This window comes from Muntiacus reevesi, chromosome 5 (assembly GCF_963930625.1).
Source record: "Muntiacus reevesi chromosome 5, mMunRee1.1, whole genome shotgun sequence".
NCBI classification, from domain to species: Eukaryota; Metazoa; Chordata; class Mammalia; order Artiodactyla; family Cervidae; genus Muntiacus; species Muntiacus reevesi.
The window spans coordinates 18196158-18217039 of record NC_089253.1 but is presented as its reverse complement, the minus strand read 5'-3'; positions in this window follow the sequence as shown (position 1 = coordinate 18217039).

Here is a 20882-nt window from a genome sequence, read left to right as displayed (position 1 = left end):
AAGCTTCTACTACTCACACATCTGAGCTGATTTGCTATCCATTCTGCTGATCTAGACCGGCCTTAGCTATTATGACCAGACAACTCTGCTCCATGTGTCACTCAACCAGGCTGACCTGAGTATGTTTTCATGGTGATGGAAGTAATTCAAGAGAGCAAATCTCAATGCGCAAGCCCATTTCAAGCTTCTGCGTCAAGGGATGTCTTGAAGTCAAAGTCAGCTCATAGTAGAGGGCACTGTAAAGTTGCATGGCAAAAGGTGTGAACACAAGGGTGTAACTAAATGAAGGATGAAAATTGAAGTCAAATGATATGATCTACCTTACTATATTATCATTAAATCAAAAAACTTTAAAGCAAAACCATTAGCAGAGACAAAGAGGGACATGTATAATGATGAAGAAATATTTTAAAAACATTTGTGGGCACCTAATTACATAGCTTCTGAAGGAGAAATAGACAAATCCACAATCACAGTAGCAAATTTAGCACACTTCCCTCAATAAATGATATAATAAGCAGATAAAAAAATGTCTGTAAGGATATAGAAGATGTTAACAATTAATAAACTAGTTTTAACTAACATTTATAAAACACTGTACTCAATGACTGCAGAGTTTTATTTTCAAGCGAAAATGAAACATTTATCAAAAAACACAATTAAGCCGGAAATCAGTAAGAAAAAGAGAACTAGAAAATCCCACACTTGGGAATTAAACACCATATTTATAAAAACCCATGGGTCAAAGGGAAATGACCACAACTGAACTGAGAAAACAGTCTGAACTAGTTAATGAACTTGCATGAACTTGGTGTGACTACAGTGTCCAAGAAAGATGTTGTGAACAAAAGTTGTGTGTCTGGGAGGAAGGTAAGCTGTTTGAATACTAAATAAAAGGCAACATTTAAAGCAGAATCATTACCATAACCATTTTCCATATGTACAGATCTCTTAACTTTGTGTATATCAGCCAGAGTAGCCAAGTTCATATGAAAATCAATAATATTTAGGGAAAGATCAATAAATATTGTTTCCCTTGCAGCTCCTTGAGATTTCCAAACCCATGTATTCAACAGTCTACTGAAATTTCCACTTATTATTTATTTCCCGTTTCAGTAAATGACACCACTCTTCACCTAGTTGCCTGAGGCAAAAAGGATTGAGATACCAGAAAAACTCACCCTTACCCCATAAAAACTAGGAAACTGGAAATATATATGTGTGTGTGTGTGTGTGTGTGTGTGTGTGTGTGTGTGTGTGTGTGTGTGTATACATATATATATATAAAACTACTATAAGACGTCAAAAAGGCAGAGATGAGCAGTGATCCTGGAGAAGAGAAACCAACGAACATGCCCTTCACACCTGCAGTGACTTGCAGATAAGCCGAGGCACCTGGCATGCAGCGGAGCTTGGTGGGCCCCCCATCCATCCCCTCTACTCACCCTCCCTCACTCCCCCACTCCTCACCTCCCCCAACCCCCGTCTTAGATGGGGACTGGGGACTGGCTCAGGTCCTCAGCATCCTCTGTAGAGCAGAGGGGATAATGGCAGCTCCAGCTTTATTGGAGGACGTGGTGAGGATGAGCTGACAGGATAGAGAGCCTCAGGTGTGCCTGCCACCTTGAGAGTATTAATGTAGCTTTCTCTTTCTGGAGATGCTTAAGGGGGAAGTATTTATGTGACTTCACCACGAGAAACCTAAATCTGGAATTCAAGCTGGAGGGGCCGACATCTCTCAAGCCAAAGGGGCCAACATCTCTCAAGATGGAGGCCAGGCAAAATGAGACGCCCAAGGCTGGAACGCGGTGGGCGTGGCCAGGGGCGTGGCCTCGGGTGTCTAGTCAGACGCTTAGACTGAATTTAAAGCCAACCGCAAACCTTAGCTCAGACCAACACGCTTTAAATGTTTTTTAAGGTATGACGTGTTTGTTTTATTGTTGGTTCTTCTAAAAATATTATTTTCGTTCTTCTAAAAATAACATAAACTTAGTTCTTGTTAATCACTTAGTTCAGGCATTTATATTCTAGCCCAGTTATTCACAGTTTCATTTTTTAGCTATTTTTTCTTGCCCCTTTTTCCCCCTAAGCTGCTTCAAAAATAGACCTGTGTAGTTTTGTTTCTTTGTTTAATCTTTGATTCACGCAGCTATTTCTCTAGCTCTGACTTTATTTCTGAGCTCTAAATTCTTGTACCCATCTGCCTACTAGTCATCTTCATCTGAATGTCCTGGGGTAGACACGTCAAATTCAGTAAACTCTCACCTGAATTGTCTTTCGCTTCTAATCCGCTCCATCACCTGCAAATGCTTCCAGATTGCCAAATAACAAGATCTGAAATCTATGCCTCATTCTTAACTCCTTCTTTTCCTCTGCAAACCCCCCTCCCTCCTAATAGGGACCAAGTTCTGCTTGTTATACTTCCTGTTCATTTCCATCCATGTCTCCTAGTTATTCCGTGTTGATTTCAATGCCTACTAGGCCTGTAATCACCTCCCTGGGTACCAACTGCTTAGTATTGCTATAGTAAGCCTTTAAGGTAGTTATAGTTACTACAGTTGACTCCCAAAGAATCTCACTACTTCCAGTTTACCTTCCCGAAAATCTACCTTTCAAAGATCAGGTAGTGAGTGATCTACAGGAGTTAGGCACTAATTGCCTTAATGTGTTTCAGTGTATGGTGTTCTAATTGGCATGCTGTGTGAAGCATTACCTAGATTGTACAAAGAGGAGGCATTATGCAGACTACATTTAGCAACTGTGTCCCTGTTGGCTGGTCAGTTAATTTGACATCTGGCAACCTCTAGTGAGAACCAAAAGCTGTTAGCTAACATAAATTTCCTTGTCCAATCACAGTCCCTATAGAAACTACAGAAAAAGAAAAGAACCTCAGCAAGAATAGAGTATTTTTTCTTTTTTTCAGATCACAGCATAAATTCAAGCTTGAGAGGATGAAAATATTAAATATATATCTTTAGAAAAATGACCTCAAATTTTTTAGAAGTGTCACTGCAGTCAATTACTCCTCTAAAGAAAATTAAAATGTATACAAATAAAAGGGAAAGTGTGAAAAGCTTAATGATAACATAAGTATCAAAGAAAAAAAGAAAATAAAATGACTTTTCTATATATTACAAATAAAACTGGACAGTTATTTGACATTTGTTTTCAACAATTATTTTTACAAAATATATGCTCAAAGTTCAGAATGATACAATTTTACTATATTTTTAATTAATCCTATAAAGCATAGTATTAGTCCCTGAAATTAAGATATTAAATAATTAAGTGTATTTCAATGCCAAATGTAAATGTATAAATAAATACATACAATATGAATGAGAATATCATGGCCTTAACTCTCAAAGCACATAGCACAGAACTTGATATTCTGATAAATCCATAACTTTTATAATGATTCCTAGTTGATTAAGATCAATATATATTAACAGGATAACATAGGCATAGAAGGATGAATGACATATGGTCACACTCTGAATGAGTGGATGGATGTCTCATCTAGTAGAGTGGATATCAGAAATAATGATCAAATGTGATAAATACCTTGTATGATGAACAAATGAAAGCTTATAGATGTTCCATTAAAAGTGATCACTTTGCTCTTGCACAGCAAAGGAAACTATAAATAAAGTGAAAAGACAACCTTCAGAACGGGAGAAAATAATAGCAAATGAAACAACTGACAAAGGATTAATTTCCAAAACATACAAGCAGCTCATACAACCCCATACCAGAAAAACAAACAATCCAATCCAAAAGCAGGCAAAAGAACTAAATAGGCATTTCACCAAAGAAGACATACAGATGGCTAACAAAAACATGAAGAAATGCTCAACATCACTTATTATTAGAGAAATGCAAATCAAAACTACAATGAGATATCACCTCACAGCAGTCAGAATGACCAGCATCCAAAACTTCACAGATAACAAGTGCTGGAGAGGATGTGGAGAAAAGGCAACCCTCTTGCACTGCTGGTGGGGATGTAAATTGATACAGTCACTATGGAAGACAGTATGAAGATTCCTTACAAAATTAGGAATAAAACCACCATAAGACCTAGCAATACCACTTCTAGGCATTTAGCCCAAAGAAACCAAAACTGAAAAAGACACATGTACCCCAATGTTCATTGCAGCACTGTTTACAATATCTTGGATGTGGAAGCAACCTAGATATCCATCGACAGATGAATGGATAAAAAAGCTGTGGTACATATATGCAATAGAATGCTACTCAACCATAAAAAGGAACACATTTGAGTCAACCCTAATGAGGTGGATGACCTAAGCCTAATATAAAAATTGAAGTAAGTCAGAAAGAGAAAAACAAATATCATTTACTAATACATATATATAGGGTCTAGAAAGATGATACTGATGGACCTATTCACAGGGCAGCAATGAAGATGCAGACATAGAGAACAGACTTGTGGACAAGGGCAGGGGATAGGAAGGAGAGGATGAGAAGAAAGGAGAGAGTGGCATGGAAGCATATACATGAACATATGTAAAATGGATAGCCAATGGAAATTTTTTGTATGATTCAGTGAACTCAAACTGGGGCTCTTAATAACCTAGAGGAATGAGAAAGGGTCAGAGGTGGGAGGGAGTCTCAAGAGGGAGCAGACATATGTACACCTATGATTAATTCTTGTTGATGTATAACAGAAATCAAACCAATATTATAAATCAATCATCAGTTAAAGATAAATAAATATAATTATTAAAGAAAAACTAAATGCAAACCTGAACATGGTTAAAATTCATTCCTAAGCTCCTTAAATTAGATCCTACCTTTCTCTCCAGCTTCATTTTCCCCCTTACTCTCCTTCATTCCCACTCATATTGAAACCCCAGCAAAAGCAAATCCCTTGCACTGCTCCCCTAGACCACTATGTGTGTTTATTCATGATGTCCCTACTGCCAGGCTGACCCACTTCCCATCCTCAACTTTCACCTTGCTAACACCTCTTGTTAGTGTAAGACTCAGTTTAGGAAGTCTTCTTTGATCATCACCACCTATTCCTCACCAGCAAACTTGGTTAAATACTTGCTCCTCTTGTCCTGTATGTCCCTTGAAATGGTTGCACCCACTAAGATTAGGTAGCAATCAAGGGATTAAGCAATCTTTTGTGATATGAAGATTGTCTGGAACTTCATTCTGATTTCTTCTTTAGACATCTTTTCTTCTTATCAACAGAGAATGAGGCATAGGTCCCCTGTTAGGGCAAATACAGACCTGATCCTGTCACTCTTGGTTTTAAAGCAGAGGCAAGTAAAACAAAACTAAAGCACACAAAACAGAATGTAGAAAAGGACACCAAAGAGCTTATCAAATAAGTCTAATTATAACATTCTTATTTCAAAGAACCTTAGTATTCAGTTAATCTCTGTGGGAGGCTTTAACTTTTAACTTGCCTGTTAAAAATCAGTAATGAAAGTTGACTTGGGGACATGATGCGTTACATAAGAAACCACAGATTCCCACTGATACTTGGGAAAGGTTATTTTCCCAGCTTTATTGTCCCAACAGAACTACTCAATCTTGTAAATTCATTATAAATCTAGTTAAATTGTTCTTTTGTAATGAATATTATTTTAAGTTTGGTGGACCCTTTCCTATCCAGACAAAATATGATGAACTCAAAAAGATTGTGTTGGAAGAATTAGTATATTTTAAGACTCCTTCATAACTACAAACTGAAAGTTTGCTAGTCATTTCTTCAAAACTCTCCTTTCCTTCTGCAGAATATAAGCTTTGAGTCCAAAAGTTTCCATAAGGAGCAAGCTAACCTGTGATTTTTTTTCCTAATGATCATTGTTACAGTACCATCTGAGGGGAAAATCTACTAAAAACAACATAAGAGAATTTGTAGTTTGCTATAGACTGTAAAGCCTAATTCAAATACTTTAAAAATGTATATTTTCTTCCTCTCTCTCTCTCACACACACACTCCCACATACACACACACACACATATACACACAAAGTCATTTGCTATTTAAACACATAGACTGATGCATGGTCACCTAGGCTGTGTGTATAGAAATTTCACAACAAAATATAAGAGGCTTATATGTTACATAAAATATTCTTATATATAAGAATATATGATATCCTTATATAATATATATACTTATATAATAATAAGTATTATAAAAGTGTAGCAAATTCCTAACTTTGCCTGCTTTTGAAAGTCTAGGCAATAGCTATCTCAATCTTTTTTTTTTTTTCTAATTACTATAAGAGCAATTTTATTCCTCACTGCTTGGAATGAAAGATGAGTCAGGACTTACAAGTCAGGAGTTGTTTTAAGTAAAGGTTATCTAAATCTTCAAAATGATAAAATTGACACAAAGAAAGGGATAAACTTGAGACCTATGGATACATGTCACCTCACCAGCTGAATGCTAGCCTCTGATTTCTCTTTCTTGGCAGCATCCTGGGGCTTGATATACATTCTAGCCATATGTGCAGCAGTGTATCAAGCCCAAAGTTTGGGCCCTATCACTGCTAAATATATATGATATTCCTGTTTTAAGAAATATCCTTATTTTTTAAAATGACTTTTAAATGAAAGATCACTGAAATTAATAATTTGTTTTTAATATACCATGATAAAGAAATATTGAACTGCAAGTCTGAAAGATACTAAATACTAATATTAGAGCTTGCTCTCTTAGCATTTTGGCAAGAAAGAAAAAGAGGCCCAGCCAGGATTTTGAACAGAGTAGCCTCAAGCAGCCTCAAGTAGATACAGGTTTTTATAAGTGTTGATTGACCTTTGATTCTGTGCCCAGAAACCAGTTACTGGCTAAGATGCACCTGGTTGTTGGTTCTTCTATAAAACCTTCAGTTTAGTACCAATAAGAGACTATAAGGTATAAAATCTGACAAACCAGGTTGTTGTTATTCAGTTGCTTATTCACATCTGACTCTTTCTGACCCCACGGACTGCAGCACACCAGGTTTGCCTGTCCTTCAGCAACTCCCGGTGTTTGCTCAAATTCACATCCATTGAGTTGGTGATGCCATTCAACCATCTCATCCTCAGTCACCCGCTTCTCCTCCTACCCTCAATATTTCCCAGTATCGGAGTCTTTTCCAATGAGTTGGCTCTTTGCGTTAGGTGGCCAAAGTATTGAAGGTTTAGCTTCAGCATCAGTCCTTCCAGTGAATATTCAGGTCTGATTTTCTTTGGGATTGACTATTGTTTTTCTTTTTTAATTATTTATTTTCATTGGAGGCTAACTACTTTACAATATTGTGGTGGTTTTTGTCATACATTGACAAAAATCAGCCACGGGTATATGTGTGTCCCCCCATCCTGAACCCCCCTCCCACGTCCCTCACCATCGCATCACTCTGGGTTCTCCCAGTGCAGTGGCTTTAAGTGCCCTGTTTCATGCATCAAACTTGGACTGTTCATCTATTTCACATATGATAATACACATGTTTCAATGCTATTCTCTCATATCATCCCACCCTCTCCTTCTCCCAGAGTCCAAAACCCCATTCTTTGTATCTGTGTCTCTTTTGCTGTCTTGCATATAGGGTCGTTGTTACCATCTTTCTATATTCCATATATATGCATTAATATATTGTATTGGTGCTTTTCTTTCTGACTTACTTCACTCTGTATAATAGGCTCCAGTTTCATCCACCTCATTAGAACTGACTCAAATGTGTTCTTTTTAATAGCTGGATAATATTTCATTATGTATACATACCACAGCTTTCTTATCCATTCATCAGCCGATGGACAACTAGCTTGCTTCCATGTCCTAGCTATTGTAAACAGTGCTGCAATAAACACTGAGATGTACGTGTCTCTTTCAATTCTGGTTTCCTCGGTGTGTATGCCCAGAAGTGGGATTGCTGGGTCATATGGCAGTTCTATTTCCAGTTTTTTAAGGAATCTCCACACTGTTCTCCATAATGGCTGTACTAGTTTGCATTCCCACCAACAGTGTAAGAGGGTTCCCTTTTCTCCACACCCTCTCCAGCATTTATTGTTTGTAGACTTTTGGATAGCAACCATTCTGACTGGTATGAGATAGTACCTCAGTGTGGCTTTGATTTGCATTTCTCTGATAATGAGTGATGTTGAGCATCTTTTCATGTGTTTGTTAGCCATCTGTATGTCTTCTTTGGAGAAATGTCTGTTTAGTTCTTTGGCCCATTTTTTGATTGGGTCATTTATTTTTCTGGTATTGAGCTGCATGAGCTGCTTGTATATGTTTTAGATTCTTTGAAAGTTGCTTCATTTGCTATTATTTTCTCCCATTCTGAAGCCTGTCTTTTCACTTTGCTTATAGTTTCTTTCGTTGTCCAAAAGCTTTTAAGTTTAATTAGGTACCTTTTGTTTATTTTTGCTTTTATTTCCATTACTCTGGGAGGTGGGTCATAAAGGATCTTGCTATGATTTATGTCAGAGAGTGTTCTGCTTATGTTTTCCTCTAGGAGTTTTACAGTTTCTGGCCTGACATTTAGATCTTTAGTCCATTTTGAGTTTATTTTTGTGTATTAGAAAGTGTTCTAGTTTCATTTTTTTACAGGTGGTTGACCAGTTTTAATAGCATAATTTGTTAAAGAGATTTGTCTTTTCTCCATTGTATATTTTTGCTTCCTTTGTCAAAGATAAGTTGCCCATAGGTGCATGGATTTATCTCTGGGCTTTCTACTTTGCTCCATTGATCTATATGTCTGTTCTTGTGCCAGTACCATAATGTCTTGATGACTGTGGCTTTGTAGTATAGTCTGAAGTCAGCCAGGTTGATTCCTCCACTTCCATTCTTCTTTCTCAAGATTGTTTTGGCTATTCGAGGTTTCTTCTGTTTCCATACAAATTGTGAAATTATTTGTTCTAGTTCTGTGAAAAATACCATTGGTAATTTGATAGGGATTGCATTGAATCTATAGATTGCTTATAGGTAGTATACAGGTAGTATACTCATTTTCACTATTTTGATTCTTCCAATCCATGAACATGGTATATTTCTCCATCTATTTGTGTCCTCTTTGATTTCTTTCATCAGTGCTTTATAGTTTTCAATATATAGGTCTTTTGTTTCTTTAGGTAAATTTATTCCTAAGTGTTTTATTCTTTTCGTTGCAATCATGAATGGGATTGTTTCCTTAATTTCTCTTTCTGTTTTCTCATTCTTAGTGTATAGGAATGCAAGGGATTTCTGTGTATTAATTTTATATCCTGCAATTCTACTATATTCATTGATTAGCTCTAGTAATTTCCCAATGGTATCTTTAGGGTTTTCTATGTAAAGGATAATGTCATCTGCAAACTGTGAGTTTTACTACTTCTTTTCCAACCTGGATTCCTTTTATTTCTTTTTCTTCTCATTGCTGTGGCTAAAACTTCCAATATTATGTTGAATAGTAGTGGTGAGAGTGAGCACCCCTGTCTTATTCCTGACTTTAGAGAAAATGCTTTCAATTTCTCACCACTAAGGATAATGATTGCTGTGGGTTTATCATATATAGCTTTTACTATGTGGAGGCATGTTCCTTCTGTGCCTGCTTTTTGGAGAGTTTTTATAATAAATGAGTGTTGGATTTTGTCAAAGGCTTTCTCTGAATCTACTGAGATAGTCATACAGTTTTTATCTTTCAATTTGTTAATGTGGTGTATCACATTGGGAGAAGGAAATGGCAACCCACTCCACTATTCTTGCCTAGAGAATCCCGTGGACAGAGGAGCCTGTTGGGCTGCTGTCCATAGGGTCGCAGAGAGTCAGACATGACTGAAACCACTTAGCATGCATGCATAAATTGGAGAAGGAAATGGTAACCCACTCCAGTATTCTTGCCTGGAGAATCCCAGGGACAAAGGAGCCTGCCAGGCTGCCATCTATGGGGTTGCACAGAGTCAGACACGACTGAATCGACATAGCAGTAGCAGTAGCACATTGATTCATTTGCAAATATTGAAGAATCCTTGCACTCCTGGCATAAAACCCACTTGGTCATGATGTATGATCTTTTTAATATGTTGTTGGATTCTGTTTGTTAGAATTTTGTTGAGGATTTTTGCATCTATGTTCATCAGTGACATTGGCCTATAGTTTTCTTTTTTTGTGATATCTTTGTCTGGTTTTGGTATTAGGGTGATTTTGGCCTCACAGAATGAGTTTGGCAGTTTACAAACTCTTCTTCTTTTGTAATTTTCTGGAACAGTTTGAGTAGGATAGGTGTTAGCCTTTCTCTAAATCTTTGATAGAATTCACCTGTGAAGTCATCTGGTCCTGGGCTTTTGTTTGTTGGAAGATTTTTTATTACAGTTTGAATTTCTGTGCTTGTGTTGGGTCTGTTAAGATTTTCTATTTCTTCCTGGTTCAGTTTTGAAAAGTTATACTTTTCTAAGAATTCATCCGTTTCTTCCAAGTTGTCCATTTTACTGGCATATAGTTGCTGACAGTAGTCTCTTATGATCCTTTGTATTTCTGGGTTGTCTGTTGTGATTTCTCCATGTTCATTTCTAATTTTGTCGATTTGATTATTCTCTCTTTTTCTCCTGATGAGCCTGGCTAATGGTTTGCTTATTTTATTTACCTTCTCAAAGAACGAGTTTTTCGTTTTGTTGATTTTTGCTACAGTTTTCTTTTTTTCTTTTTCATTTATTTCTGTTCTAATTTTTATGATTTCTTTCTTTTTACTAACCCTGGGGTTCTTCATTTCTTCTTTTCTAGTTGCTTTAGGTGTAAACTTAAGTTATTTATTTGATTTTCCTCTTGTTTCTTGAGGTAAGCTTGTATTGCTATGAACCTTCCTCTGAGCACTGCTTTTACTGAATCCTGTAGGTTTCGGATTGTCGTGTTTTCATTTTCATTTGTTTCTGTGCATATTTTGATTGTCTCTTATATTTCTTCAGTGATCTGTTGGTTATTCAGAATCATGTTGTTCAGCCTCCATATGTTTGTATTTTTAATAGTTTTATTCTTGTAGTTGGCATCTAATCTTACTGCATTGTGATCAGAAAAGATGCTTGAAATGATTTCAATTTTTTTGAATTTACCAGGGCTAGATGTATGGCCCAGGATGTGATCTATTGTGAAGAATGTTCCATGTGCACTTGAGAAAAAGGTGAAATTCATTGTTTTGGGTGAAATGTCCTACAAATATATCAATTAGGTCTAACTGGTTCATTGTATCATTTAAAGTTTGTGTTTCCTTGCTAATTTTCTGTTTGTTGATCTATCCATAGGTGTGAATGGGATATTAAAGTCTCTCACTATTATTGTGTTACTGCTGATTTCTTCTTTCATACCTGTTAGCATTTGTCTTACATATTGAGGTGCGCCTATGTTGGGTACATATACATTTATAACTGTTATATCTTCTTCATAGATTGATCTTTTGATCATTATGTAGTGCCCTTTCTTGTCTCTTTTCATGGTCTTTATTTCAAAGTCTATTTTATCTGAAATGAGTATTGCTACTCCTGCTTTCTTTTGGTCTCCATTTGCATGAAATATCTTTTTCCAGCCCTTTACTTTTAGTCTCTATGTGTCCCTTGGTTTGAGATGGGTCTCTTGTAGACAGCATATATACAGGTCTTGTTTTTGTATCCATTCAGCGAGTCTTTGTCTTTTGGTTAGAACATTCAACCCATTTACATTTAAGGTAATTGTTGATAAGTATAATCCCATTGACATTTACTTTGCTATTTTGGGTTCGAATTTATAAACCTTTTCTGTGTTTCCTATCTAGAGAAGACCCTTTAGCATTTATTGAAGAACTGGTTTGGTGATGCTTAATTCTCTTGGCTTTTGCTTGTCTGTAGAGCTTTTGATTTCTCCTTCATATCTGAATGAGATCCTTGCTGGATATAGTAATCTTGTTGGTTTTTCTCTCCCATCACTTTAGGCATGTCCTGCCATCCCCTTCTGGCCTGAAGAGTTTCTACTGAAAGATCAGCTATTATCCTTATAGGGATTCCCTGGTGTTATATGTTGCCTTTCCCTTGCTGCTTTTAATATTTGCTCTTTGTGTTTGATCTTCATTAGTTTTATGAACCTGTGTCTTGGGGTGTTTCTTTGTACTGATCACTGAGGAAGGCTTTCTTATCTCTCCTTGCTATTCTTTGGAACCCTGCATTCAAACAGGTGTATCTTTCCTCTTCTCCTTTGCCTTTCACTTCTTTTCTTTTCACAGCTATTTGTAAGGCCTCCTCAGACAACCATTTTGCCTTTTTGCATTACTTTTTCTTGGGGATGGTCTTGATCACTGCCTCCTGTACAATATCACTAACCTCCTTCGATAGTTCTTCAGGCATTCTGTCTATCAGATCTACCCCTTAAATCTATTTGTCACTTCCACTGTATAATCATAAGGGATTTGATTTAGGTCATACCTTAATGACCTAATGGCTTTCCCTACTTTCTTCAATTTTAGTCTGAATTTGGCAATAAGGAGTTCATGATCTGAGCCACAGTCAGCTCCCAGTCTTATTTTTGCTGACTGTATAGAGTTTCTCCATCTTTGGCTGCAAAGAATATAATCAATCTGATTTCATTACTGGTCATCTGATGATGTCCATGTGTAGAGTCATCCCTTGTGTCCTTGGAAGAGGTTGCTTGCTATGACCAGTGCATTCTCTTGGCAAAACTCTATAAGCCTTTGCCCTGCTTCATTCCATATCCCAAGGTCAAATTTGCCTGTATTTCAGGTATCACTTGACTTCCTACTTTGCATTCCAATCCCCTATGATGAAAAGGACATCTTTTTGGGTGTTAATTCTAGAAGGTCTTGTAGGGCTTCATAGAACCATTCAACTTCAGCTTTTTCAGCATGACTGGTCAGGGTATAGACTTGGATGACTGTGATACTGAATGGTTTACCTTGGAAATGAACAGAGGTCATTCTGTCGTTTTTGAGATTGCCTTCAAATACTGCATTTTGTACTCTTTTGTTAACTATGAAGGCTAATCCAATTGATTCTTGCCCTCAGGAGAGGATATAATGTCATCTGAGCTATATTCACCCATTCCAGTCCATTTCAATTCGCTGATTGCTAAAATGTTGATTTTCACTCTTGCCATCTCGTTTGACCACTTACAACTTTCCTTGATCCGTGGACCTAACATTCCAGGTTCTTATGCAATTTTGCTCTTCACAGCATCAGACTTTACTTCCATCACCACTCACATCCACAACTGGGCATTGTTTTGCTTTTGCTCCACCTCTTCATTCTTTCTGGAGTTATTTCTCCTGTCTTCTCCAGTAGCATGTGGGCACCTACTGACCTGGGGAGTTCATCTTTCCGTGTCATGTCTTTTTGCCTTTTCAGACTGTTCTTGGGGTTCTCAAGGCAAGAATACTGAAGTGGTTTGCTACTCCTTTCTCCAGTGGACCATGTTTTGTCAGAACTCTCCACCATGTCTGGTCAATCTTGGGTGGCACTACATGGCATGTCTCATAGGTTCACTGAGCTAGACCAGACTGTGGTCCATGTGATCAGATTGGTTAGTATTCTGAGATTGTGGTTTTCAGTCTGTCTGCCCTCTGATGGAGAAGGTTAAGAGGATTATGCAAGTTTCCTGATGGGAGAGACTGACAGGGGAAACTGGGTTTTGTTCTGATGGGTGGGGCCATGCTCAGTAAATCTTTAATCCGATGTTCCCTTCATGGGCAAGGCTATGTTCAGTTCAGTTCAGTAGCTCAGTCGTGTCCAACTCTTTGCGACCCCATGAATCACAGCACGCCAGGTCTCCCTGTCCATCACCAACTCCCGGAGTTTATTCAAACTCATGTCCATCGAGTCGGTGATGCCATCCAGCCATCTCATCCTCTGTTGTCCCCTTCTTCTCCTGCCCTCAATCCCTCCCTGCATCAGGGTCTTTTCCAATGAGTCAGCTCTTCGTATCAGGTGGCCAAAGTATTGGAGTTTCAGCTTCAGCATCAGTCGTTCCAAGGAACACCCAGGACTGAATCTCCTTTAGGATGGACTGGCTGGATCTCCTTGCAGTCCAAGGGACTCTCCAGAGTCTTCTCCAACACCACAGTTCAAAAGCATCAATTTTTCGGTGCTCAGCTTTCTTCACAGTCCAAACCTCACATCCATACATGACCACCAGATAAATCATATCCTTGATTGGATGGACCTCTGTTGGCAAAGCAATGTCTCTACTTTTTAATATGCTATCTAGGTTGGTCATAACTTTGCTTCAGGAGTAAGCGTCTTCTTATTTCATGGCTGCAATCATCACCTGCAGTGATTTTGAGCCCCAAAAAATAAAGTCTGACACTGTTTCCACTGTTTCCCATCTATTTCCCATGAAGTGATGGGACCAGATGCCATAATCTTAGTTTTCTGAATGTTGACCTTTAAGCCAACTTTTTCACTCTCCTCTTTAGTTCTTTAGAGGCTCTTTAGTTCTTCTTCACTTTCTGATGTTAGGGTGGTGTCATCTGTATATCTGAGGTTATTGATATTTCTCCCGGTAATCTTGATTCCAGCTTGTGCTTCTTCCCCAGCTTGTGCTTCTTCCAGCACAGCGTTTCTCATGATGTACTCTGCATATAATAAGCAGGGTGACAATATACAGCCTTGATGTACTCCTTTTCCTATTTGAAACCAGTCTGTTGTTCCATGTCCAGTTCTAACTGTTGCTTCCTGACCTGCATATAGGTTTCTCAAAAGGCAGGTGAGATGGTCTGCTATTCCCATCTCTTTCAGAATTTTCCACAATTTATTTGACCCGCACAGTCAAAGGCTTTGGCACAGTCAATAAAGCAGAAATACATATTCTTCTGGAACTCTCTTGCTTTTGCGATGATCCAGCGGATGTTGGTAATTTGATCTCTGGTTCCTCTACCTTTTCTAAATCCAGCTTGAACATCTGGAAGTTCACAGTTCACGTATTGCTGAAGCCTGGCTTGGAGAATTTTGAGCATTACTTTACTAGCATGTGAGATGAGTGCAATTGTGCGATAGTTTGAGCATTCTTTGGGATTGCCTTTCTTTGGGATTGGAATGAAAACTGACCTTTTCCAGTCCTGTGGCCACTGCTGAGCTTTCAAAATTTGCTGGCATATTGAGTGCAGCACTTTCACAGCATCATCTTTTAGGATTGGAAATAGCTCAACTGGAATTCCATCACCTCCACTAGCTTTGTTCGTAGTGATGCTTTCTAAAGCCCACTTGACTTTACATTCCAGGATGTCTGGCTCTAGCTGAGTGATCACACCATCGTGAGTATCTGGGTCGTGAAGTTCTTTTTTGTATGGTTCTTCTGTGTATTCTTGCTATCTCTTCTTAATATCTTTTGCTTCTGTTAGGTCCATACCATTTTTGTCCTTTATCGAACCCATCTTTGCATGAAATGTTCCCTTGGTATCTCTAATTTTCTTGAAGAACTCTTTAGTCTTTCCCATTCTGTTGTTTTCCTCTATTTCTTTGCATTGATCGCTGAGGAAGGCTTTCTTATCTCTTCTTGCTATTCTTTGGAACCCTGCATTCAAATGGGAATATCTTTCCTATTCTCCTTTGTTTTCGCTTCTCTTCTTTTCACAGCTATTTGTAAGGCCTTCTCAGACAACCATTTTGCCTTTTTGCATTTCTTTTCCATGGGGATGGTCTTGATCCCTGTCTCCTGTACAATGTCACAAACCTCCATCCATAGTTCATCAGGCACTCTGTCTATCAGATCTAGTCCCTTAAATCTATTTCTTACTTCCACTGTATAGTTATAAGGGATTTGATTTAGGTCATACCTGAGTGGTCTAGTGGTTTTCTCTACTTTCTTCAATTTCAGTCTGAATCTTACAATAAGGAGTTTATGATCTGAGCCACAGTCAGCTCCCAGTCTTGTTTTTGCTGACTGTATAGAGTTCTCCATCTTTGGCTGCAAAGAATATAATCAATCTGATTTTGGTGTTGACCATCTGGTGATATCCATGTGTAGAGTCTTCTCTTGTGTTGTTGGAAGAGGGTGTTTGCTATGACCAGTGCGTTCTCTTGGCAAAACTCTGTTAGCCTTTGCTCTGCTTCATTCCGTACTTGAAGGCCAAATTTGCCTGTTACTCCAGGTGTTTTTTGACTTCCTACTTTTGCATTCCAGTCCCCTATACTGAAAAGGACATCTTTGTTGGGTGTTAGTTCTAAAAGTTCTTGTAGGTCTTCATAGAACCGTTCAACTTCAGCTTCTTCAGTGTTACTGGTTGGGGCATAGGCTTGGATTACCGTGATATTGAATGGTTTGCCTTGGAAACGAATAGAGATCATTCTGTCATTTTTGAGATTGCATCCAAGTACTGCATTTCAGACTCTTTTGTTGACCATGATGGCTACTCCATTTCTTCTAAGGGATTCCTGCCCACAGTAGTAGATATAACAGTCATCTGAGTTAAATTCACCCATTCCAGTTCATTTTAGCTTGCTGATTCCTAGAATGTCGACATTCACTCTTGCCATCTCCTGTTTGACCACTTCCAATTTGCCTTGATTAATGGACCTAAGATTCCAGGTCCCTATGCAATATCACTCTTTACATCATCTGACCTTACTTCTATCACCAGTCACATCCATAACTGGGTATTTTTTTTAATTTGGCTCCATCTGTTCATTCTTTCTGGAGTTATTTCTCCACTGATCTCCAGTAGCATAATGGGAACCTACCGACCTGGGGAGTTCCTCTTTCAGTATCTTATCATTTTGCCTTTTCATACTGTCCATGCAGTTCTCAAGGCAAGAATACTGAAGTGGTTGGCCATTCCCTTCTCCAGTGGACCACATTCTGTCAGACCGCTCCACCATCCGTCTTGGGTAGCCCCACACGGCATGGCTTAGTTTCATTGAGTTAGACACGACTGTGGTCCTGTGATCAGATTGGCTAGTTTTCTGTGATTGTGGTTTTAGTGTGTCTGCCCTCTGATGCCCTCTTGCAACACCTACCATCTTACTTGGGTTTCTCTTACCTTGGACATGGGGTATCTCTTTACAGCTGGTCCAACAAAGCACAGCTGCTGCTCCTTACCTTGGACGAGGGGTATCTCCTCTCCCTGTTATTTGACCTGAGGCCAAACTATAGTGGAAGTAATTAAGATAATGGCCACCTCCCTCAAAAGGTCCCATGCACACACTGCTATACTTAGTGCCCCCAGCACTGCAGCAGGCCACTGCCGTCCCATGCCTCTGCCAGAGACTCCTGGACACTCACATACAAGTCTCAGTGATCAGTGCAAATGAATATAGGAAAACAACAGAATGGGAAAGACGAGAGATCTCTTCAGGAAAATTAGAGATATTAAGGAAACATTTCATGAAAAGATGGGCACAATAGAGGACAGAAATGGTATGGACCTAACAGAAGCAGAAGATATTAAGAAGAGGTGGCAACAATATACAGAAGAACTATACAAAAAGATCTTCACGACCCAGGTAATCACGATGGTGGGATCACTTACCTAGAGCCAGACATCCTGGAATGTGAAGTCAAGTGGGCCTTAGAAAGCATCACTATGAACAAAGCTAGTGGAGGTGATAGAATTCCAGTTGAGCTATTTCAAAATCCTAAAAGATTGGGCCTTAGGAAGCATCACTACACACAAAGCTACTGGAGGTGATGGAATTCCAGTTGAGCCATTTCAAATCCTAAAGATGATGCTGTGAAAATGTTGCACTAAATATGCCAGCAAATTTGGAAAACTCAGCAGTGGCCAGGACTGGAAAAGGTCAGTTTTCATTCCAATCCCAAAGAAAGGCAATGCCAAAGAATGCTCAAACTACCACACAACTGCACTCATCTCACACACTAGCAAAGTTAGTATGCTCAAAATTCTCCAAGCCAGGCGTCAACAGTGCATGAACCATAAATTTCAGATGTTCAAGCTGGATTTAGAAAAGGCAGAGGAACCAGAGATCAAATTGCCAACATCCATTTGATCACCAAAAAAACAAGGGAGTTCCAGAAAAACATCTACTTCTCCATTATTGACTATGCCAAAGCCTTTGTGTGTATCACAACAAACTGTGGAACATTCTTCAAGAGATGGGAATACCAGACCACCTTACCTGCCTCCTGGGAAATGTGTATGCAGGTCAGGAAGCAACATTTAGAACTGGACATGGAACAACAGACTGGTTTCAAATCAGGAAAGGAGTAGGTCAAGGATATATATTGTCATCCTGCTTATGTAACATATATGCAGAGTTCATCATGAGAAATGTTGGACTGGATGAAGCACAAGCTGGAATCAAGATTGCTGGGAGAAACATCAATAACCTCAGATGTGCAGGTGACACCACCCTTATGGCAGAAAGTGAAGAACTACTAAAGAGCCTCTCGATGAAAGTAAAAGAGGAGACTGAAAAGCTGGCTTAAAACTCAGCATTCAGAAAGCTAAGATCATAGCATCTGGTCTGATCACTTCATGGCAAATAGATGGGGAAACAGTGACAGACTTTATTTGGTGGGGGGGGGGGGGGGCTCCAAAATCACTGCAGATGGTGACTGAAGCTATGCAATTAAAAGATGCTTGCTCCTGGGAAGAAAAGCTATGACCAACCTAGACAGCATATTAAAGAGCAGAGACATTACTTTGCCAACAAAGATCCATCTAGTCAAGGCTATGGTTTTTCCAGTAGTCATGTATGGATATGAGAGCTGGACTATAAAGAAAGCTGACGCTGAAGAATTGATGCTTTTAACTGTGGTGTTGGAGAAGACTCTTGAGAGTATCTTGGACAGAAGTGAGATCCAACCAGCCCGTCCTAAAGGAAATCAGTCCTGAATATTCATTGGAAGAACTGATGCTGAAGTTGAAACTCCAATATTTTGGCCACCTGATGTGAAGAACTGACTCATTTGAAAAGACCCTGATGCTGGGAAAGATTGAAGGCAGGAAGAAAAGGGGACAACAGAGGATAAGATGGTCGGATGGCATCACTGACTCGATGGACATGAGTTTTAAGTAATTCCCAGGAGCTGGTGATGGACAGGGCAGCCTCATGTGCTATAGTCCATGGGGTCACAAAGAGTCGGACGCAACTGAGCAACTAAACTGAACTGAACTGAGGTATTTCGCCTTGGGTTTGTACTGTTTAGGACTCTGGGTTTCTTGGGCTTGGGTGGCTATTTCCTTCCCCATTTTATGGAAGTTTTCAACTATTATCTCCTCAAATATTTTCTCATGCCCTTTCTTTTTGTCTTTTTCTTCTGGGACACCTATGATTTGAATGTTGGGGTGTTTAACATTGTCCTAGAGGTCTCTAGGTTGTCAATTCTTTTAATTCTTTTTTCTTTTTTCCTCTCTGCTTCACTTATTTCCACAATTCTATTTTCCACCTCACTTATCCTCTCTTCTGCCTCGGTTATTCTACTTTTCATTCCCTCTCAGAGTGCTTTTGATCTCAGTTATTGCATTATTCATTATTGATTGACTCTTCTTTATTTCTTCTAGGTCCTTGTTAAACATTTCTTGCATCTTCTCAATCCTTGTCTCTACTCTATTTATCTGTAACTCCATTTTGCTTTCAAGATTTTGGATCATCTTTACTGTCATTATTCTGAATTCTTTTTTGGGTAGACTCCCTATCTCCTCCTCTTTTGTTCAGTTTGGTGGGTATTTATCATGTTCCTTTACCTGCTGAATGTTTCTCTGCCTTTTCATTTTCTTTAGATTCCTGTGTTTGGAGTGCCCTTTCTGTAGGCTGGAAGTTCGTGGTTCCTCTTTATTGTGGAGTCTGCTCCCTGTGGGTGGGGTTGGACTAGTGGCTTATCAAGGTTTCCTGGTTGGAGCAGCTTGCCTCTGTGTTCTGGTGGTGGAACTGGATCTTTTCTCTCTGGATTGCAATGAAGTGTCCAGTAGTGAGTTTTGGGGTGTCTATGGGTCTGGCATGGCTTTGGGCAGCCTGTCTTTTAATGCTCAGGGTGGTGTTCCTGCATTGCTGGAGAACTAGGCATGGTTTGTTTTGCCCTGGAATTTGTTGGCTCTTGGGTGGAGATTGGTTTCAGTGCAGGTATGGAGACTTTTGCATGACCTCTTTTCTATTAATGTTCCCTGAAATCAGGAGTTCTCTGATGTTCTCAAGATTTGGAGTTAAGCCTCCTGCCTCTGGCTTTCAGTCCTTCTCTTAGAGTAGCCTCAAAACTTCTCCATCCATATAGCACTGATGATGAAACATCTAGGTTAATGGTGAAACAATTCTCCACAGCTAGAGACACCCAGAGAGATTCACAGAGTTACACAGAGAAGAGGAAGGAGAGAGACAGAGGTCACCAGGAGAAGACGAGGGGGAGTCAAAAGGGGAGAGAGCAATCTAGCCAGTAATCAGCTCCCTAAGTGTTCTCCATGACCCAGAACAACCAGACAGATTCACAGAGTTAAGTAGAGAAGAGAAGGGGGGGGAGGAAATAGAGGTGACCCAGAGAAGAAAAGGGACAGTCAAAAGGGGAGAGAGCAATCAAGTCAGTAATCACATCCCTAAGTGAAAATGAATACTGAAGATTAGAATTCTTAAAGGTACAAAATTAATAACAAATACCAAAAAGCAAAGATTAAAAATCTAGAATAGAGGTTAGGCTCTCAAAAATACAATATAAAAAGTACAAAACAAAATCAATCACAAAAATTAAATATGTATATATATGAAATTTGCTTTAAAAATAGGGTCTTTTTTTCCCCAAGGTCATAGTAGGTTATAAAAATGAATTAAAGGAGTAGTAAAGAATTTAAATTTTTTTAAAACATTAAAAGTGATAACAGTAAAACTGTATCTAGGAATTTCTCTGGACCTGTTGTGGGCAGCGTGGAGTCAATTCAGTTTCAGATAGTTCCTTGTTCCAGCTTGTACTTGTTCTCAAGGTCCATAGGTTCCCTCCAATGCACAGTGTTAACTAT